Genomic DNA, 23,588 nt, shown 5'->3' on the forward strand with positions numbered 1-23,588 from the left:
TTACACGAAAGAAACAAAACTCATGAGTTATTACAAAAAATTAGGTTTACACCATGGCTATACATTAGAGAGCTTGGGTTCTATATCTTTGCCCTAGATCCCAAGATCTTTTCCTTTGTTACTCAAAACCAAATTAAATCATCAGACCTTTGCTTCTTATATCTATAGAATAGAGTTAGAGGACATTAACTGCCATGCCATGTATACATTCTTATTTATTTTATTATCATCATTACTGTCACATATCCACTCCTGCTACTTTTCAATACTTTACCTTTGCACTAGCCAGTCAGCCTTCTTAATAGTCTATAGAACTGCCACATATCTAAGTAAAGACCCAGAAAGACCAATGACACATCAGTCAGTTCAGTCGCTCAGTTGTGTCCGACTCTTTGCGACCCCATGAATTGCAGCACGCCAGGCCTCCCTGTCCATCACCAATTTCCAGAGTTCACTCACACTCATTTCCATCGAGTCGGAGATGCCATCCACCCATCTCATCCTCTGTCATCCCCTTCTCCTCTGCCCCCAATCCCTCCCAGCATCAGAATCTTTTCCAATGAGTCAACTCTTTGCATGAGGTGGCCAAAGTACTGGAGTTTCAGCTGTAGCATCATTCCTTCCAAAGAACACCCAGGACTGATCTCCTTTAGAGTGGACTGGTTGGATCTCCTTGCAGTCCAAGGGACTCTCAAGAGTCTTCTCCAACTCCACAGTTCAAAAGCATCAATTCTTCGGTGCTCAGCTTTCTTCACAGTCCAACTGTCACATCCATACATGACTACTGGAAAAACCATAGCCTTGACTAGACAGACCTTTGTTGGCAAAGTAATGTCTCTGCTTTTGAATATGCTATCTAGGTTGGTCATAACTTTCCTTCCAAGGAGTAAGCATCTTTTAATTTCATGGCTGCAATCACCATCTGCAGTGATTTGGAGCCCCCCAAAATAAAGTCTGACACTGTTTCCACTGTTTCCCCATCTATTTCCCATGAAGTGATGGGACCAGATGCCATGATCTTAGTTTTCTGAATGTCGAGCTTTAAGCCTCCTTTTCACTCTCCTGTTTCACTTTCATCAAGAGGCTTTTTAGTTCCTCTTCACTTTCTGCCATAAGGGTGGTGTCATCCGCACATCTGAGGTTATTGATATTTCTCCCGGCACATACTTGCAGCAAATTTTCATTTTCCCACAAGTTCAAAATATTCCTGCATTCAGAGCTTATTCCAAGTGCCCTGAACCCTTACAGTGTCATAAAACTGGGGTGTGTAATTATATATATATATATATATATATATATATAATTATATAGTGCTATATAATATTACTCAGTTATTCACTGTCATTTGTATCAGCCTTTTATCTGCCTATTAAATTGTATATTTAATTTCTCCTCCTGAAGAAATTTCAAGCCAGAGTCTTTGCCTCTTACAGCTGTCTTATACCTCTCACAGCAACAAGCACAAAGCAGGTATTTGATGAATGAAGACACATACAATTAAACCAAGAATGACCAAAAGATACAAAAGGAGCTACCAAAGGATGACATATTTCATATAACTCTAGAAAATGGGAAGCAAGTAGAACAATGGCAACTGATGTAGCATGTTAGAGAAGAACTTCCCTTAGAATGCTTGTAGAAAGCACAGAATAAAAGAAGCAACATGTCCTGGAGAACCCCAGACAGAAAGCTAATGTTGGTAGTAGTAATGAAATGACGGGCTGACTTATGATCTGCATATTGGTCATTCCAATTCCGTGTCCACTCTGCCATATCCCACCTTAGGCAGAATAGACAGAAAGGCAGTAGTCAGAAATCTTATTCTTAGGAGAGTGATGGCTTTTTCTCTGGGGAAAATGAAGAAACCCAAAGAACAGATGTTTGATGTTTTGACATTTTGTGAACCCCTGGCTTTCTGTCTGATCCCAAGCAGGCAGAATTTCCAACTGAAACCTAAATCGGATGCAGAGGTTGAAGTCAACTGTGTAATTGGAGATTGAAAATCATCACTTAAAAAAATAAAACCACAATGTAAAAGACAAATAAAATAAATGAGGAAAACTATCTCGAAGAAAAAGAGAAAACTGAGGAGATAGAATAATTGTAACAATAATGTTCTCTTGTTTGTAATTCAAACTAACTTTCATTAGTGATGCCATTTCAAAAATAAGCAATTAAAGAAAACGAAGAGCTCTTGGAAATTAAATATTTGACTACGTAAATTTAAAATCAGCATAAAGTTTAGAAAGTAAAGGACATTTCTTAGAAAAATAGAAAAAAACAGAAAATAATTGAAAAAAAATTTAATGCAAGAGACATAAAAGACAAATCTAGACAATCAAATAATTGACTGAAAGAGTTTCAGAAAAGAAAAAGGAGGGGAAAAAAGCCAAATTAAGCCAAAACAAAATAAAAACTTGCTGAAGCTAAAGAACCAAAAGTCCCACATTGAAGGAGCAAACTAAATACCAGGAAAAGTGATTTTTAAAGATATCGACAGAAAAGCATATCATTATGAAATTTTAGAATTCTAGAAGTCTTTTTCAAAATCCTGAAAACTTCCACAGAGTAGGAGGACCTACAAAAATGAAAACCTGAATCGCTTCAGACTTGTCGTTTACAACACTGGATGTACTATGGCATTAGACAGTTTCTTCAAAGTCTGTGGAAAAATTGTAGCTTTCTCTTTCAACCTGGAGCTTTATCTTTCTTTACTGTGTTTCTTTTTTTTAACTTTATTTTTGACATGGACCATTTTAAAGTCTTTATTGAATAAGAAATATTCCTTCTATTTTTCATGTTTTGGTTTTTTGGCTGCAAGTCATGGGGTAATCAGGTTCACAACCAGGAACTGTATCCACACCACCTGAATTGGATGACAAAGTCTTACTCACTGAACCACCAGGGAAGTCCCTTTAACTTTTTTTTTTAACCGTATCTTGTTCCAAGTTTTCTTTGTCTCTTTCCTGGAACACTTACTAGTCAAATGTTAGATACCTCAGTTTGTCTCTTACTTTTTTCTTATATTTTAGAGCTCTTTGCTTGTTTCTATGTCCTAAAAAATGACCAGTCATAATGTGGGTTAAATAAAGACATTTTCAGACATGCATTGATACATATACTTACCTTCTGTGCACTCTTTCTAGAAACACTTAAGGTTATGGTAATTCTTACCATACCAAGGACAACACCAAGAAGGAAGTCTTATGACCTCGGACATAGTGGATTCTATTCAGGGTCATACACAAAGGAACTCCTAGGACTGTGGTCATGACATGACATGCCTAGGGTATTGAGCTCCATTTTTTTTTTTAAATGTATAGAAAAATGGCTCTGATGATACAGTTTGGAAAAATAAGCATTTCTATAAGAAATTCCTTTAAAAAGATGTAAAACAATTCTCAACTACAGCAAACAAAATTTTAACAGAAATAAAATGCAATCCAAGGTCAATTCTTGACACTGCAAAAATCACTTATTTCTTATTAATGCAAATATTATTAGTTGATTTACCTAAAATTAAGATTTATGATGATTTTGTAAGGATGAGTGTAAAGCCAAAAGGTGGTGTGAGAGAGTAAATCTCTATATCCTAAGAGGAAGCAGAGAATACAATAACTAGAGAAGATAGCCATTTCCTTCTCCAAGGGATTTCCCCCACCAAGGGATCAAGCCTGGTTCTCCTGCATTGCAGGTAGATTCTTTACCATCTGAGCCTCCAGGGAAGCCCCCAGAATACAATCAGTATAGATGCATTATTTAGCAATATGGAGGAATTTGTAAGAAAATAATTTAAAATAGTTGCCTCTACAGAAACTGCACGGGGGGTGGGAAAGAGTAAGAAATAGAGTGAGTGTTTTCCTCTCATTTTAAGAGTCTTTTTGGGTTCTACTTCACTTGTTAATATGTGTGTGTATCTTTAATAAATGTTTTAAATATATTTAAAGAAATCTATCTTATTTATAGTTTTTGTTGAAACATGCTATGGCCCAAATGTGTCCCTCCAGAGTTCCTATGTTGAAATCCTAAAAAAGAAAGAAAGCCTAATCGCCAAAGATAATGGTTTGAGGAGGTGGAAACTTTCGAGAAATGCTTATATCATAAGAGTCATGTTATGATAATGGGATTAATTCTTTATGAAAAAGGCTCAAGAGAGCTCTCTAGCCCCTTCCACCAAGTGAGAACACAGCAAGAACACACCAGCTATGAAGCAAGAAAACACCCTCACCAGAACACGACCATGATCTTGCACCCCAATCTTGGATTTCTCAGCCCCTAGAACTAAGAGAAATAAATTTTGCTGTTTATAAGCTACCCCGTCTGTGTTATTTGGTTATAGCAACCCAAACAAAGACAGAGAGTATTAGCAAATTGCTATAGAAGAAGGAAAAGGTACAAAGAATTTATAATGTTTACTTTGAAGAAGTAATCGTTTTTAGCCTCAGTCTTCTGCCTATATGGGTATTCAGTACAGCATGGATGAAAGAAAGCTAGCAACTGAAAATTTTGAATTTCACAGAGTCATATTGCCAGGTAGTGTTTCTGAGTGCTACAAACGAAGTTTCTTCTTTGTGTGAATCAGGAAATTACTGGAATATGAGAGGTTCCAGACTTGATCTCCTGAAGTATAGCAACTGTGTCTTCTTAATCTGTTCATTCTTGAACACAGTGAGTTCTATGAGCTCAAGAAATATTTACTGGATTGAACTGAATGTGAAGAAATGTTCTCACAATACTTTATTCTAGACTATAAAGGAAGCATAGCAAGAATAGTAGAAAACCTCTACCTAAGTTTTAATACTTGCCAATTTCTCCTCATTTAGGGTTGTTTCTTTGAGCCCTGAGCATTCTTAACTTGCCAATTAACTATCTGTCATAAATTTTGAATGTCTGTCCTTTTGAAGCAAACAGAAACATACTATTATTTTTTTTAGCTTTGTAAATTTATTTTTCTCCATGGCAACAAATTTCTAATTTTTATCCTAAAACAAAACAAAACCCTGTGTGTTTTCTATTAAGTATGTATATCCACAATGCAAACTTTAATGAGACAAATCTCCAAAATGTGCTTATGAAACATTGCCCAACATATTTAAATACCTCTAACATATAGGAGAAGGCAATGGCACCCCACTCCAGTACTCTTGCCTGGAAAATTGCATGGACAGAGGAGCCTGGTAGGCTTCAGTCCATGGGGTCACTAAGAGTCGGACACAGCTGAGCGACTTCACTTTGACTTTTCACTTTCATGCATTGGAGAAGGAAATGGCAACCCACTCCAGTGTTCTTGCCTGGAGAATCTCAGGGACAGGGGAGCCTGGTGGGCTGCCGTCTGTGGGGTCACACAGAGTCGGACATGACTGAAGCGACTTAGCAGCAGCAGCAGCAACCTATACACTATCATAAGTAAAATAGCCAATGGGAATTTGCTGTATTATTCAGGGAACTCAAACCAGGGCTCTGTGACAACCTAGAGGAGTGGGACAGGGTGGGAGGTGGGAGGGAGGGGACGTATTCATGTGGCTGATTCATGCTGATGTATGGCAGAAACCAACACAATATTATAAAGCAATTATCTTTCAATTAAAAATAAATAAATTAAAAAAATAAAATAAATACCTCTAAAATACTTCCTTGTCTATTTTACATGTGGTTTAAATTCATTATTAAAAATTTATAAAACTGATACATATTTTAAAAGCTTTAATCTTATTATCAAATAGACAATATTCTTACTTTTTTTTTTGCTACCATGTAATATTTTTTTTTTGCTACCATGTAGCAAAATATTTTTTTTGCTACCATGTAGCAAATGTACAAATTTTTTTTTGCTACCATGTAATATTTTTTTTTTGCTACCATGTAGCAAAAAAACTTTTTTTTGCTACCATGTAGTATTCTATGTAATAAATATGTGAAATATATATCTGAATAAAATAGATTAAAATGCACTTTTCACAAAAAAATGGTATTATCTTCTTTTGTAACCTTTTTTTCACATGCAAAAGTATCATTAACACAATTCATTTTCATGCCAGTAGACATGGATCTTCATCATCATTCCCAGCAATGGATAGATTCTATCATGTGGACACATTGTTACTTAGCCAATATCTTAACATGGGAAGCATATATTGTCTCTAATTTATATTAGAGATATATTGTCTCTAATGAAAACACATTAGAGACATATATATTGTCTGTAATATCTAATATATTGTCTCTAATGAAAACACATTAGAATAAACCTCTTTGTGCATACATCTTTGAGTGCATGTGTTTTTACTTCTTTAGAGTATGTTGCCTAGAACTGAAACGTTGCATCAAACTATCTGCACATTTTGAAGACTTGCCCTTGGGAAAATTGGTCCTAGCTTACATCTCACCAGTAATTACAAAAATGCCCTTTTATTCATATAGTTTACAATACTGGATATAGTTATTCTTTTTAATCACTGCCACTCCATTGGGTAAAAATATGCAACTTGAATTTCTTTGAGTATTACTGACTTTGAACTTTATTTTTAGTATTTATAAGGTTTATTTTGTGAATTGTCGGCTCATGTTTATTGTTTTATTATTATTAGGCTGTGAAAAGTTTTTTTTTAAGTTACAGCATTTTCATTAGGAATAACATTTCAGTTTCTTAAAATTCTGGGTTTAATTGAGGCTTTGGCAAGTTATTATGAACAGTCACATGTCAAGGACTCACTAACGTCTTGCATTCACCAGACTTGCCAATGACAAATTGTTTCTTAGTCTTGTGGTAATCATACAAAACTATGCCGAAATGTTATTTGTTTACTATAGAAACAGACACAAGAAGATAGATCTATTAAAGGTTATGATGATTAAGATCATGACTTAAATTCGTTTATGACAATGCTTTTTGAATGGCTTATAATTTAAAATAGTTCATCTCAACCGCCTTAAAAATTCTTTCTCCCCATATTTTTATTCAAGTACTTAACTGCATTTTCCCCAAGAAACCTCCAATTTTTTTCACTTCTTTTAAACTACTCTCAAATAATGAGGATTAAACTTTAGTAGCAAATGTTGAAACATATAAAGGTTTGTAATGGTTATTCTCCATAGAAGTAAGCTTTTTCTCTCCCCCATCTTCCTCTCCTTCTTGTCTTTGTTATTAATTTCCCGAAAATATTTTGGTTCACTATGGCCACAAGAAAAGCACACTGAATTTAAAACATGAGACAGCATTGTAGTGGGTTGAATGGTGGTCCCTCTAAAAGATATTTGTATTTTAAATCAAATCTCTGAAACTTTTAAATGTCACCTCACTCAGAAAATGAGTTATTACAGACGTAATTAAGTTAAGGATTTTGAAATGAGATCATCTTGGATTATCTGGCCCCTAATCCAATGAGAAGAGTCTCTATAAGAGACACACAGAGGAAACGAACACAGCAGGAAGGGCAGCAGGCGGTGTGACCATGGAGACAGAGACTGGAGTAATGCGACCAAGAGGCACCAAAGAGGGGCTATAGCCACCAGAAGCTGAAAATGGCAGAGATGGAATTGCCACTAGGGTCCCTGAGGGGATTGTGGCCCTTGAGTTCAGACTTTGGGCCTTCAAAACAGTGAGCAAATAAACTTCTGCCGTCTTAAATAACCAGTTTGTGGTCGTTTGTTATGGCCACCACAGAAAACTAACACAAGCACTAATACTGAAAAATCTCACCAGTTAAAAAGGAATCTTCCTAAGTTCTGAAAAGGTAAAGAAATTACCCTAATTTGTCAAATTCTAGATAGTATTGTGACCAACTTTCTCTAAGTAATGTGTAGTATCCAATGTAGTGTTAAGAATGAGGTTAGCCCTCTTCATCTTTAGGTTTTGCATCCATGAATTCCACCAAATGCTGATTTTAAAAAAAATTCCAAAAAGTACCTAAAAAGCAAACCTTGAATTTGCCACATGCTGGCAACTATTTACATAGCAGTTACATGGTACTTAGAACTATAATAACTGGGCACATAGAAGATCTCTATATCTTGAGTCTGTTTCTCTTTTCATTATATTCACTAGTTTGCTCTATAGATCTCGCATATAAGTGATATCATACAGTATTTGTCTTTGTCTGACTTTACAAGAAATATTCTTATGCTTGTGAACAATTCCATATTTCTTCTGTAACAAAGCACCACAAACTGGAAGGATTAAATAACAGAAATGTATTGTCTCATGGTCTGGGAGGTTAAAAGTCCGAAATCAAAGGTGTCAGTACTGTTGGCTCCATCAGGCATTTTTGAGGGAAAGATCTTTCCAGGCCTCTCTCTTTGGCTTGTAGCTGGCTGCCTTCTCCCTGTCTCTTCATGTGATCTTCCCTCTAAGTGTTTCTATCACTGTCTCCATATTCCACTCCCGTCTTTTGCAGGAACATCAATCATATCAGATTAGGGCCCACACTAAAGACTTCATTTTAACTTGATCACCTATGTAAAGACTCTATCCCCAAATAAATTCACATTCTGAGACACTTGGGGGTTAGGACTCCAACATACCATTTTTTGTTGGACAAAGTCTTACTCAAATACATATTTCCCTCTTTGGCTTCCACTGCCTTATATACTAACCAAAGCATAAAGCAATAACTTAATATTTTGAGATGAGAAAGCTCAAATTAAAAGAAGTAATATATGTTTTCTGGAAGGAGGGTGAGGCAATTGTATGAAGGAGTGGGTGAAACAAGTCAGTGAAAATGGAGTTAAATAATTTTGTTATTAATCTTTTTCATTTATAACTGATTTTCCTTTAAAAAGCAAAATAACAAAGAGAGAAGGCTCCTGTCATCCTTTTTCCCTTCAGTATTTACAAAAAAGAAAGTTCATATTTTAACATTATCCACAAGAAACAGTTTTAGAAACATTAAGAAAAATTTATTTTCCCTTTACTATATCATATAAGCATTGTAAAACAAAGCATATATTTCATCTCTTTATTTCCATTTAGTATACAAAAAGCTATATTTCAGACTGAACAATAGTCACTTCCAATTTGTATGGTAATTTATGAGTCATATAAAGAACCATTTCTGGGAAAGATGATAAACTGCTCTTCTGTGAAACTCAGCTAGAAAAGTACTTTTGCTCATTCCAATAGAAGTGGGAAAAATACTATTACAATTATTCAAAGAAATTATAATTATATAATAAGAAATTAGACATTCTAATAAACGCTTAACCACATATTTTTCTCCTTTAACTTCTCTCAACACTTTGACTTCCATATATACCTTAGATTTATGATGTAATTGTTGAGACAAACAAGGAAAAATGAATGAGACAAACTCTACCATCACCCTTATGGACTTTGGGTGATTGTGATATGTTGACATAAATTCATCCTTGTTTTTTTTTTTAAAAAGGTACCAATAGATACATGTATATGTATAATTGAAAATAAATAAGTTTTAAACAAGAAAAAAATATATAACAGTTCCATTTGGTGAGTGATGTTAACAATGGGGAAAGCTAAGTTGTGTATATCTGCACATAGCATTTTCCTCAACTAACAAATACCTCTACAACAATCCCAGCTGAAACAACCAAAATTCCACACCTTATGATTGAATATCAATGTGTACTCTTTTAAATATTTGTTGTTAAATTATGTTTGAGCACTTACTGTGTGTAAAACTCAATGTAATTAAAGGGTGTAAACATATTGCTGATGGGAATGCAAAATGGTACATCCACTTTGGAAGACAAGTTTGGTGGTTTCTCATCAAAGCTAAACATACTCTTATCATATGATCCTATAATTTCCCTCTTTGATAAAAAACCAAAGGAGCTGAAAACTTCTCTCTACACAAAAACTTGCACATGAATGTCAATAGTAGCTTTCTCTATAATTTCCAAAACTTGAAGCTACCAAGATATCCTTCATTAGGTGAGTGGATAAAAATCTGAGGCTCATCCAGGCCATAGAATATTATTCAGTGCTAAAAATAACTGAGTTGTCAAGCCAGGAAAAGGCTTGACAAGGAGAAACCTTAAATGCATATTACTAAGTGAAAAAAGGCAATCTAAGAAGGTTACTATACTGTAGGATTCCAGTTACATAGCATTCTGGAAAAAGCAAAACCATGGACAAGATAAAGATCAGTGATTTCCAGGGATGAGAAGAAGATAGTTGGAGGGAGAGATGAATAAGCAGAACACAGGGGATTTTTAGGGCAGTGAAAATACTGTAAATGATATTATAATGATGAAAATATGTTATAATTTTTCCAAGCCCAGTGAATGTACAATACCAAGAGTGAGCCCTTATGGACTTCGGGTGATTGTGATATGTTGACATAAGTTCATCCTTGGTTTTTGAAAAAAGGTACCATACATCAACCTATTGTAAAGTAAAAAAAATTAAAAAAAAAAAGGTACCAATAGATCCATGCATATGTATAACTGAAAACAAAAAAGTTTTAAACAATAAAAAAAAAGGTAAACGTTCCATTTGGTGAGTGATGTTAATAATGAGGAAAGCTAAGTTGTGTAGCAGCAGGGGGTAGGGGTACGTGGGAAATCTTAGCACTCTCCTTTATTGTAAACCTACAACCGCTCTGAAAAATGAAGTCTTACAAAAAAAAGAAAAAAAAATAGACACATGAAAAAATTAGTTGAAAGGCTTTGGAAGTTTTACCCTGGAGAAGAAAAAAATATTAATCTATCTTTGTAAAAGTAAGAGCTTTATGTAGATTAGGCAGCTAGTCTTTTCTTTATAGACCCTGAAGAGAGAAATGACTAGTCAGTAGGCTTGTTTCCATAATGTAGTGTCATCACGTTCACCTCACAGGTAAGTAGACTTCAACTTGATATAAAAAGGTGTTTTTTAAGTTTTAAATCTATCAGCTACATGAGAGCAGTATCCATGTATGTGTCGTTCATCTTTGTATGATCAGTGCCTACAAGATGCCTGGTATGTGAAAAGTGCTCAGTGACTGAGGAGTCAGTAAGTTCCTTGTCTCTAGGATCAAAAGTATACCTTATACGACCCCTAGCAGAGGTTGTACATTGGGTTGATATGGGATAGAGCAACTGTTTTCATATTTTTACTTTTTGCTTTCTTTTTAGTAGCTGAATCCTTTTTGTTTTGTAAAAATTATTGGTTTTACAAAATGCAACATATAAAACAGACAAAATCAGAGAAACTTTGTTGAATTGGCTGGCAGGAACCTAGATCTGCAACTGCTAAACCATCCACCCTGTACCATCTCCACGAAACAAAACTTGTTAGGGGTTTTAAAATTCTGAGATTCTATGAACTCCCGATATCAGTTCCAGAGTAATATAACCTTTCTTCATACATAAACGGAAATGATATTAACTTATTATTGATTTTGCTTTCATATCTAAAATTTCGTGATTAAATAAAATATTTAAAATACAATAAATGTAAGATATCAGATAAGAAGCAGAAAAGCAGAAAGGAGACAATGTTTAATGAGTGTTTACAAAATGTCAGACTTCATACTAGGTTCATTATGTTTAATAGATTTAAGTTCAGGAAAAATTACTTCTGCATAGGCTGACAGAGAAGACTTCACAGAGGAGGAAGAATTTGAATTAAACCTAGAAAGGCTTAACCTAGATAGGAAAAAGAAAGAATGGTCTAGGAAGGAAGCTTAATTTTCTTTGATTTTTAGAAAACAGAACTATAATAAAGTTACTTTGTGAAGAAATTCCAAAAGCTCCATGCCATTACATTATAAATATTTAGAATCATGCTAACCGGCTTCCCTGGTGGCTTAGAGGTTAAAGCCTCTGCCTGCAATGTGGGAGACCTGGGTTCAATCCCTGGGTCAGGAAGATCCCCTGGAGAAGGAAATGGCAACCCACTCCAGTATTCTTGCCTGGAGAACCCCATGGACTTAGGAGCCTGGTGGGCTACAGTCACGGGGTCGCAAAGAGTCAGACACGACTGAGCGACTTCACTTTCACTTTATGAGTATCAATAAAAAAAATTAAACCCAAATCCCCAATCACTAGCAATGGGGCAAATTGTTACCATGTATTCCTGATATGGTTCATGAAGAATAACACATCTCTTAAACCGCAACTTGAATCTAATCATGAGGAAATAGAGACAAACCCACACTGAAAGATACTCAGCAACATAACCGACCTGTGCACTTCACAAGTGTCACAGACTGAAGTACCATTCCAGATAGAAAGAGACTAAAAAGACAAGACACCCAAATGAAACACAAGATCTTGGGTTTTGTTTTGCTAAAATGATACTCTTAGACCAACTGGCAAAATCTGAATAAAGGCTGTATATTAAACAATTATGATATATCAATGTTATTTGTCATTTGCCTAATTTTGATAATTGCACTTGAGTTATGTAAGCAAATGTTTTTAGAATAGACACACTGAAGAATTTACGGGTAAGGAGGAATCGTGTCTCCATCTTACCCTCAAATGGTTTAGAAGAAAATTTACACACACACAGAAAAAGACATATAAAGCAAATGTGGTAAAATGTTATTATGTGGGGAAACTCAGCGAAGTATATATAGGGACTCTTTCTACTATTATTGCAGCTTTTCTGTAGGGTCTGAAATTATATCAAAATAAAAATGTTAAAAGAAGAAAGCAAAGAGAAAATTTAAGTAATATTTCTAAGAAAGGAAAATTAACATTTTCCTTTCTTAGGAAAGGAAATCATACCATTTCTTAGGAATGGTATGATTCACATCAAGAAAGAAAGTTCTTTGCTCAGGAAAATTATTTATATGCCTCTTGGTGTCAAATTTGTATTTCTTATGGGAGACTTTGGAAGAAAATGGTATAGTAGAGAGACAGATTATTCTGCATAATGAAGCAAAAGAAATCTTACTAACTTCAGACAAACTGGGGCTAGGACTCAAGAATAAAGAGAAATCGGCAATAGAAGGAAAAACACAAGAAGTTTTAAATTGGGATAGCCATCAGGAAATTTCTAGAGAGGGAAGTAGCTGATGAAATTGTTGGAAAGCAATGCCTAATACTAAATTTTATTATTATACCATGCTGCACTCTGATTTTCCTTACCATCCCCAAATATTTAATAAAAATCTGCTACATATTTATAACACTTTCATTTAAAACACTTTGATTGAAATAGAAATGAAGGTCATATACATGGGACATAGAGGTCTGAGAAGACAGCAACATTAGGAAGAGAAATGCAGAGAAGAGACTGAAAATTCAGTGGATTTGCAAATTACAGAAAAAGGTAACCAGAGCTATATAAAACTTGCAAAATCCTTGGGTTGGTGGGAAGGGAAGAATTCTGAGTTTCTCAAAACATCCTTGTGACTACAGGAGATTCAATCACTCCTTTTAAGTATTAAAGGACAAGTTGACCCAGGAAGGTTAGAGAACTTGGGAATGTAAGACGGCACATACTTTTGTTACATTGGCATAAATACATATTAAATAATATGATTAATTAAAAAGTTATTTTTTTCTACTAAGGTATGATCCCATAATTGCACTTCAGGGAATCAATTAATATCTATGGTAACCTGCCTCTAAAATGGCTTCCAGTGAGTCTCATCTTCTAATGTTGATGTCTTCCCACATTTAATGGACTGATTTGTGTAATAAATGAGATATTGAAGAAATTATGGAGCATGACTTCTGAGGTTAGGTCTTAAGAAACATTGTGTCTTCTGCCTTACTTCCTCTTAGGTCACTTGTCCTGACCAAGCCAGCTGTCACATTGTGAAGGCACTCAAGCGGCCCATGAAAAGTCCCACTAATGAAGAGCTAAGGCCTTTTGTCAACAGCCAAGTGATGGCTGCTGACATCAACAGCCAAGTCAACAACAACATGCCAGTGATGAGACTGAGTCACCTTGGAAGCAAATCCACCAGCCCTAGTCAAGCCTTCAGATTACTGCCGCTCCAGCTGACAACTTAACTATAATCATTTAGAGGACTTGAGACAAAACCAGCCAGCTAAGGTGCTCCCAAACTCCTAACCACACTAACTATGAGACTGTAAATATTTTTAACTATTTTAATACATCAAATTTGGGGATAATATGTTATGCAGCAAAAGGTAATTAATACATTCTCCTAAAGTAATCATCAGGAAGGTTATAACATTCATTGTGAGTAGGTTCAGTACAGTGTTATTCATAATAGAAAAAAAATTGAAATAATCAAAGTGTCTAACCTAAATAGAAATGATTTTTAATGAATTTTTTATATAACAATATCATAATTACAGTGAAAACTTACTAGATTTTTTTCTATTCAGACACTGTATACTTTGTAGACGTTAAAATTGATATTTTGAAAAAAATAATATTCTTGAAGAATATTAAATAATAGTCATAATGTACTGTTAAGTGAAATAAGTAGCATATAAAACTATATATTTAGTATTATCACACACTTTGTAAATATATTTTTATTCACCTACAAAATGTAATTACACATATATTATAAGTGAAGTCTCTCAGTCGTGTCCAGACTCTTTGCGACCCCATGGACTGTAGCCTACCAGGCTCTTCCATCCATGGTATTTTCCAGGCAAGAATACTGGAGTGGGTTGCCATTTCCTTCTCCAGGAGATCTTCTCAACCCAGGGATTGAACCAGGTCTCCCACATTGTAGGCAGACGCTTTACCATCTAAGCCACCAGGGAAGTCCTACATATATTATAAAATGGAAGTCAAATACATACATATGTAAAAGAAAAACACTGACACCCAATACAACAAATGTTAACAGTAGTTATCTTTGCATGGGTGAGAATTCTTTTGGTAATTGCCTTCTTTAATTTTTCCGTGTGTGTGTGTGTGTGTGTGCTCTGTCATGTCCAACTCTTTGCGATCCCCTGGACTATAGCCCTCGAGGCTCCTCTGTCCATGGGATTTCCCAGGCAAGAATACTGGAATGGCTTGCCATTTCTTTCTCCAGAAGACTTCCCAACCCAGAGATTGAACTTGCATCACTTGTGTCTTCTGCATTGGCAGGCAGATTCTTTACCACCGTGCCACCTGTTACACTAAATGTATGCATTACTTTTATCATCTTACTTTTTAAAAATAATAAGAGAAAATTTGCCACAGCACAAAACATGGGAACAAAGAGTGGTGTAAAGCAGTGCCTGCTCATAGAACTTGATTACTGGGAAAGCCATCTAGTTCAACATCCTCATTTTACAGAGGAAAGAATAGAGACACGGGAGAATTGAGTGATTACCTCGAAGTTCACCTAGCTGGTAATGGCAAAACTTGAAGGGACACTCAAGTCTCCCTGTTTCTGATCCAATATTTTCTTTACTATCCTATGTTACTGCCAAGAAATCAAAGACAATGGCACCACATGACCTCAGATAGGAAGAGAGTAAACTTGAGAAAAATAGTCAAAATAAAATTAATGGCCAAACAACTCTGAGCAGTCATCACCGCAAAAGGAAAACTATTTTCTAGGAAATTAGGCACCAATGTCCACTACTCAAATAAATCAATATTTAAGGACTTTTATAGAGCCACCACTTTTATAGTAAACCTTAGTTAGAAAGGATGTCAGTCTAGACCCAGTAGGGCTTTGACCTGAACTGACCCATAGTGAACCTATTTATAGAGAAAGTTAAAGGGTAAATGCTATTTCATCAGCTGATGAACGGGAACTTCACTTAATGCAGTTGCCTGAGCCATTCTTACCACATCAGAGTAACTTGTATATACTTTCTCTCTCTACCTCCTTACTTATGCTGCCATACAGAACATTATACTGGTAGCTAGCCACAGCACAGATATTTATAAGTCCTTTGAAAGGATCTAAATGGAGAATGAAAGAGCCTCTCATATGAAGGAAAAAATCAACAGCTACTTCTAACTCATTAGTAATTTGGGCTTTATTTGTGTTTGGGGGAAATAGAGAGTTTGAGAAAACTCATAGAAACTATAAAAACTTTCTGAAAACATTGAGAGAATTATTAAGTTTGTATGTACTCTGTTGCTTGTAGCTCTAAAAAAAATTATCCAGAAATAAGCAGACAAAACCACCTACATTTCTTCTATATGACTGGTATCTCTTGCATGGTAAAATGTTTAATCATCAGAAATAATAGAACTTCCACATGAAAACTTTCCAGATCCCTTATACATCATCATGAGGAATTAATATTAAAACTTACATGTAGTTACTAAATTTCCAAAGAATTCTCAACCTCTGGCCCATGATATGGAGAAGGAAATGGCAAGCCACTCCAGTGTTCTTGCCTGGAGAATCCCAGGGATGGGGGAGCCTGGTGGGCTGCTGTCTATGGGCCCATGATAAAGTGTGGGATGAATGTTTTTTTTGAGGAAATATGAAGCAATATGTAATTACTTGTGAAATCTCAAAAGAATCCGGTCATCAGTAAGAACTATTGCTTGGCTATTTAATCCTAACATGACTTTTGTTCTGGTGTTGAATAAAAACATAACTAATCTACTTCTACTCCAGGAAGAGTATTTCTTCATCCAGGAGCCAACTAATGAAAAGACTGTTGTTTCAAGTGAATAGGAATGTTTCCAGAGATTTTTGAGTAAAGGATAAGAGTGATCCTAAAGGAAAAGAGAAATTTGGTTGTCAAATCACCTGCTTGGTGAGTTTCTACTAGCTTAGGAAAAGAGACTGAGAAAATTCCTCTACGATTCGTCAAGGATTTCATGGGTGGCATAACACCACTAATCTCACCCTATCTGCCCCCAAGTTAATACAAAAATGGGAGATGACCTCATAGATCACTGAGCACATGACCAATTAGCACACAGGTGGGCCCTCTTTCTAATAAATCTGTGTGTGTGTGTACTTTGTATATATAAATAGTCATAAATAAATTATTAAAGCTCACTTTAAAAGTTTGTTTCATCCCTACTAATTTTTTCCCTCTATGCAAATATATATACATGTTTAAATTTTTTAAAAAACCGCATTTTCAAAACATGTCTATACCACCTGGCATTCTCTGCCCAGTTGTAGAATTAAGTGACCATATTTTGGGGGCTTTCCTGGTGGCTCAGTGGTAAAAAATCTACCTGTTAATGCAGCAGACACTGGTTCAATCCCTGAGTCAGGAAGATCCTCTGGAGAAGGACATGGTAACCCACTCCAGTATTCTTGCCTGGGAAGTCCTAGAGACAGAGAAGCTTGGTGGGCTACAATCTATGGGGTCACAAAAAAAGTTGGACACAACTTAGCAACTAAACAACAACTTTTTGCTAAAGTACCTTCCAAGGGAGTGGATAAGCCTTAGACTGGGGAGTCGGAGGATCTCAGATACCTGAGGTTGCTTTTATATATATACAGAAGTATCAGCTGTGCCTCCAGGAACCAGAGACAAGGCCCACTCTGCTCTACCCTGGAGCCTCCAACAGAGCTCTCTTGGTTTGACAAGGCTCTGATGTCCAGCGGCAACCATACATAAGTCAGTTTCCAAAATCTTACTTGGCTGAACAGGCAGAAAAGGCAGACAGAGCTCAGATCATTCCAACCCCATCTTGGCCCAACAAAGACTTGTTTGAGGTGTATACAATTGAGAAACCTCTTCTTGATGTCTTTTAAGGGAAGATTTTTGTCTGTATGAGGTGGTTGAGGTGTGGTCTTGCCTTAAGGTAGAAACGAAATCTTGCAAAATCATCAGTTTGAGGTTTACAACAGTGCCAAGTCAATCCTCTCTTTCAATGTTCTACGTGTTTCATTGCTTCCTTTTGAACTGCGGTAGATAAATTTACCACCCAGTTTCTAGATGCTGCTTGGAAATTATCTTTTTCCTTTACTACTATCCACTGCCCTAGATTCTGACCTTGAGCCCTCTGTATGCAAATATCTTTTATATAAATCTGCACGGAGTGAATTTCTTGGTGGTCCAGTGGTTAGTCCTTGGGGCTTTCACTGCAAAGTGCCCAGATTCAGTCTCTAGCTGGGGAACTAAGATCCTGCAAGCCACACAATGTAGCCAAAACAAAAACAAAAGTATAAACTTGCACTAACAGTCTCCTCCTTTGTCAATCACTTCTCTGGGGTATGCCACTGCGTCTCCATTACCTTCATGTGCTGAGTTTTAAGCTGCTTTCCATCGGTTTCAATATTTTCCATCAAATTACTATGAGGTGCCTATCTGAATTTCCTGACCTAATACTTCCTTAGGAAAGGGTATCTTAAGTTTTTAAATTTTAATTCAAGTGTGCGAGGATGATAGTAACTGTTGATTCAAACCCCAAAGATCTTCCAAGAAGACCAAATAAGAAAATGTATAAGCAATTAGATTATAAAACAATAACAGAAAGAAAGCTTAGAAGTAAGCCAGAAGGAAAAACACCAATACAGTATACTAACACATATATATGGAATTTAGAAAGATGGTAACAATAACCCTGTATACGAGACAGCAAAAGAGACACTGATGTATAGAACAGTCTTTTGGACTCTGTGGGAGAGGGAGAGGGTGGGATGATTTGGGAGAATGGCATTGAAATATGTATAATATCATATATGAAATGAGTTGCCAGTCCAGGTTCGATGCACGATACTGGATGCTTGGGGCTGGTGCACTGGGATGACCCAGAGGGATGGTATTGGGAGGGAGGAGGGAGGAGGGTTCAGGATGGGGAACATATGTATACCTGTGGTGGATTCATTTCAATATATGGCAAAACCAATACAATATTGTAAAGTTAAAAAATAAAATAAAATTTAAAAAAAAATAAAAAGAAAGCTTAGATATCATATATTATAATACATAAAAAGCTGAGATATTATATATTATAATAAATATAATATTATTATAAAATATTACTAATATGCTGAGATATTATGTATATTTGTCTGTACTGGCTGCATAAACCAGCTTCACATGTGGTCTGAATGTGATCATTTTTCTTCATGCTGTTCTCTCTAATTGGAATTTTCTCCCTTCCTAAATTTGATTATATTCCAGCCAGCCTAAATCCACCAAACCTCACATGTTCCAACATTCAATGCCTGTGTGGCCTTGGACAAGTAACTTGAGCAAGAAACATTTATTGATGATTTTCTAGGCTGTATATTAAAGTTCAGAGTGAGAAATTGATATGTACAAGGTAATACCATAAGTGGCAGACTAGAATAGAACTCATATCTCCTGCCTTAGAGACCAGCCACCATTCACTGCCCTATCCTGCTTTCTCTAAGTTTACATCAAGGAATTCGAAGATTATAGACAGACTCAACAGTTCTACACTATTTGTTAGTTTATTATGTCAAATGTATCCATAGTTTGCTCTTAGATTTTTGTGGGGATAGCACAGGTTTTTCCACTAATGAAAAGCCTCAGAAACTAAGCTGTTACAAGAAGCAAGTCTTTTACATTTTAATAATTATATTACACATTAAAATATTGTTTAAGTTCTACTTCATTTAAAAATTTTCTAATTCCTTAATTTTTTCTGAATATAAAATTAATGTCTGTCTCCTTTAGATAATTACTTGTCTGCATTTCCAAACTTTTGTGATCAATATTTTCATATATCATTTGATATTTCCATAAGTATGATACCTATTTCACTACATTCTTAACAGCAGTCAGTATCAGTATCAGTTCAGTTGTTCAGTTGTGTCCGAGACAACTTTTTCACTCTCTTCTTTCACTTTCATCAGGAGGCTCTTTAGTTCTTCTTCATTTTCTGACAAAGGATGGTGTCATCTGCGTATCTGAGATTATTGGTATTTCTCCCAGCAATCTTGATTCCAGCTGTGCTTCCTCCAGCCCAGCATTTCTCATGATGTGCTCTGCATATAAGTTAAATAAGCAGGGTGGCAATATACAGCCTTGATGTACACCTTTCCCTATTTGAAACTAGCCTGTTATTCCATGTCCACTTCTAACTGTTGCTTCCTGACCTGCATACAGATTTCTCAAGAGGCAGGTCAGGTGGTCTGGCATTCCCATCTCTTGAAGAATTTTCCAGAGTTTGTTGTGGTCCACACAGTCAAAAGCTTTGGCATAGTCAATAAAGCAGAAGTAGATGTTTTTCTGGAACTCTCTTGCTTTTTCCATGATCCAACAGATGTTGGCAACTTAATCTCTGATTTCTCTGCCTTTTCTAAATCCAGCTTGAACACGTGGAAGTTCACGGTTCACGTATTGCTGAAGCCTGGCTTGGAGAATTTTGAGCATTACTTTACTAGCATGTGAGATGAGTGCAATTGTGTGGTAGTTTGAACATTCTTTGGCATTGCCTTTCTTTGGGATTGGAATGAAAACTGACCTTTTCCAGTCCTGTGGCCACTGCTGAGCTTTCCAAATTTGCTGGCATATTGAGTGCAGCACTTTCACAGCATCATCTTTTAGGATTTGAAATAACTCAACTGGAATTCCATCACCTCCATTAGCTTTGTTCATAGTGATGCTTTCTAAGGCCCACTTGACTTCACATTCCAGGATGTCTGGCTCTAGGTTGGTGATCAGACCATCGTGGTTATCTGGTTCATGATGTTTTTTGTATAATTCTGTGTATTCTTTCCATCTCTTTTTAATATCTTCTGCTTCTGTCAGATCCATACCATTTCTGTCCTTTCTCGAGCCCATCTTTTCATGAAATGTTCCCTTGGTATCTCTAATTTTCTTGAAGACATCTCTAGTCTTTCCCATTCTATTTTCCTCTATTTCTTTGCACTGATCACTGAGGAAGGCTTTCTTATCTCTCCTTGCTATTCTCTGGAACCCTGCATTCAAATGGGTGTATCTTTCCATTCCTCCTTTGCCTTTCGCTTCTCTACTCTTCACAGCTATTTGTAAGGCCTCCTCAGACAACCATTTTGCCTTTTTGCATTTCTTTTCCTTGGGGATGGTCTTGATCCCTGTCTCCTGTACAATGTCACGAGCCTCTGTCTGAAATGCTGGGCTAGATGAAGCACAAGCTGAAATCAAGATTGCTGGGAGAAACATCAATAACCTCAGATAGGCAGATGACACCACCCTTATGGCAGAAAGTGAAGAGGAACTAAAGAGCCTCTTGGTGAAAGTGAAAGAGGAGAGTGAAAAAGTTGACTTAAAACTCAACATTCAAAAAAATGAAGATCATAGCATCTGGTCTCATCACTTCATGGCAAATAGATGTGGAAACAGTGTCAGACTTTATTTTTGGGGGCTCCAAAATCACTGCAGATGGTGATTGCAGCCATGAAATTAAAAGATGCTTTCTCCTTGGAAGGAAAGTTATGACCAACCTAGATAGCATATTAAAAAGCAGAGATATAACTTTGCCAACAAAGGTCCATCTAGTCAAGGCTATGGTTTTTCCAGTGGTCATGTATGGATGTGAGAGCTGGACTGAAGAAAGCTGAGTGCCGAAGAACTGATGCTTTTGAACTGTGGTGTTGAAGAAGGCTCTTGAGAGTCCCTTGGACTGCAAGGAGATCCAAGCAGTCCATCCTAAAGGATCTTGAGATTCCCTTGGACTGCAAGGAAATCCAACCAGTCCATCCTAAAGGAGACCAGTCCTGGGTGTTCATTGGAAGGACTGATGCTGAGGCTGAAACTCCAGTACTTTGGCCACCTCATGCGAAGAGTTGACTCATTGGAAAAGACCCTGATGCTGGGAGGGATTGGGGGCAGGAGGAGAAGGGGACGACAGAGGATGAGATGGCTGGATGGCATCACCGACTCAATGGACATGAGTTTGGGTGAACTCCAGGAGTTGGTGATGGACAGGGAGGCCTGGCGTGCTGTGATTCATGGGGTTTCAAAGAGTAGGACACGACTGAGCAACTGAACTGAACTAATTGTGATCAAAACATTATGGTACTAGCACCAAAAAAAAAAAAAAAAAAAAGGACACATAGATCAATGGAAAAGAATAGAAATAAGCCCACAGTTCTGTGGTCAATTAAACCTATGACAAAGGTGGCAATAATATACAAAAGAGAAAAGAGAACTTCTTTAATAAGTGGTGTTGGGATGCCACTGGAAAGTTACATGTCAAGGAATCAACTTGGAGTACTCCTAACACAGACAAAAATAAACTCAAAACATTAAAGACTTACATGTAAAACCTGAAACCATGAAATGTCTAGAGGAAATTAATGGCATTGATTGGTCTTAGCAATATTTTTTTGGATATATCTCCTCAGGCAAGGGCAACAAAAGCATTATTAAATGAGACATCAAATTTACATCAAATTAAAAATCTTTTCATAGGGAAGGAAACCATCAAAATAGTGAAAAGATAGCCTACTCAATGAAAGAAGATATTTGCAAACAATATATCAGATAAGGTATTAATATCCAGAATATACAAAGAATCCACATAAATCAACATCAAAAACTCCAAATAATCCAACTGAAAAATGAGCACAGGATCTGAATACAGAAATTTTTAGAGAAGACATATACACAGCCAACACACACATGAAAAGTTGTTCAGCATCACTACTCACCTGGGGAATGCTCATCAACACCCAATAAGACACTGCCTCACACATTTTAGAATGGCAATCACCAAAAAGACAACAAATAATAAGCAAGGGTGAGAATGTGGACTAAAGTGTACCCTCATTCACTGTTAAGGGGACTGTAAATTGGTGCATCCACTGTATAAAACAGTATGGAAGATCCACAGAAAAGTAAAAATAGAACTACTGTATGATTCAGCAATTTCACTTCTGATTATTGAAGAAAGTAAAAACACTAATTTGAAAAGATATGTGCACCCCAATGTTTAGTGCAGCATATTTATAATAGCTAAAATATGGAAGCAACCCGAATGCTCATCGCTAGATGAATGGATAAAGAAGATGTGTGTGTATATATATATATATATATATATATATAATGGAATATTGAAGTGAAGTGAAGTCGCTCAGTTGTGTCCGACTCTTTTCGACCCCATGGACTGTAGCCTGCCAGGCTCCTCTGTCCGTGGGATTTTCCAGGCAATAGTACTGGAGTGGATTGTCATTTCCTTCTCCACGGGATCTTCCCAACCCAGGGATCAAAACTGGGTCTCCAGCATTGTAGACAGACGCTTCACCATCTGAGCCATGTTAGTCACTCAGTCGTGTCCGACTCTTTGCGACCTCATGGACTGCAGCCCACCAGGCTCCTCTCTTCATGAGATATTCCAGGCAAGGATACTGGAGTGGGTTGCCATTTCCTTCTCCAGGGGATCTTCCCAACCCAGGGATCGAACCCAGGTCACCTGCACTGTAGGCAGATTTTTTACCGAGTGAGCTACAAGGGAAGCCCAATGGAATATTATTCAACCACAAAACTTGAAATCTTGCTATTTGCAACAACATAAATAACTCTAGACAGCATTATGCTAAGTGAAATAAACCAGACCAAAAAACAAACAAACAAAAAAATACAAATACAATATAACCACTTAGATGTAGAATCTAGAAAACAAAACACAAAAACAAAACCAGACCCATAGATACGGAGAACAAGTGGATGATTACCAGAGAGAAGCGGGGTGAGAGTTGAGTGAAATAGATGAAAAGGATTAAGAGGTGCAGACTACTAGTTAGAAAATAAATAAGCCATGGGATGTAATATACAGCATAAGGAATACAGTTAATAATGTAATCATTTTATATGGGGAT

This window comes from Bos mutus, chromosome 6 (genome assembly GCF_027580195.1).
Source record: "Bos mutus isolate GX-2022 chromosome 6, NWIPB_WYAK_1.1, whole genome shotgun sequence".
Taxonomy (NCBI): Eukaryota; Metazoa; Chordata; class Mammalia; order Artiodactyla; family Bovidae; genus Bos; species Bos mutus.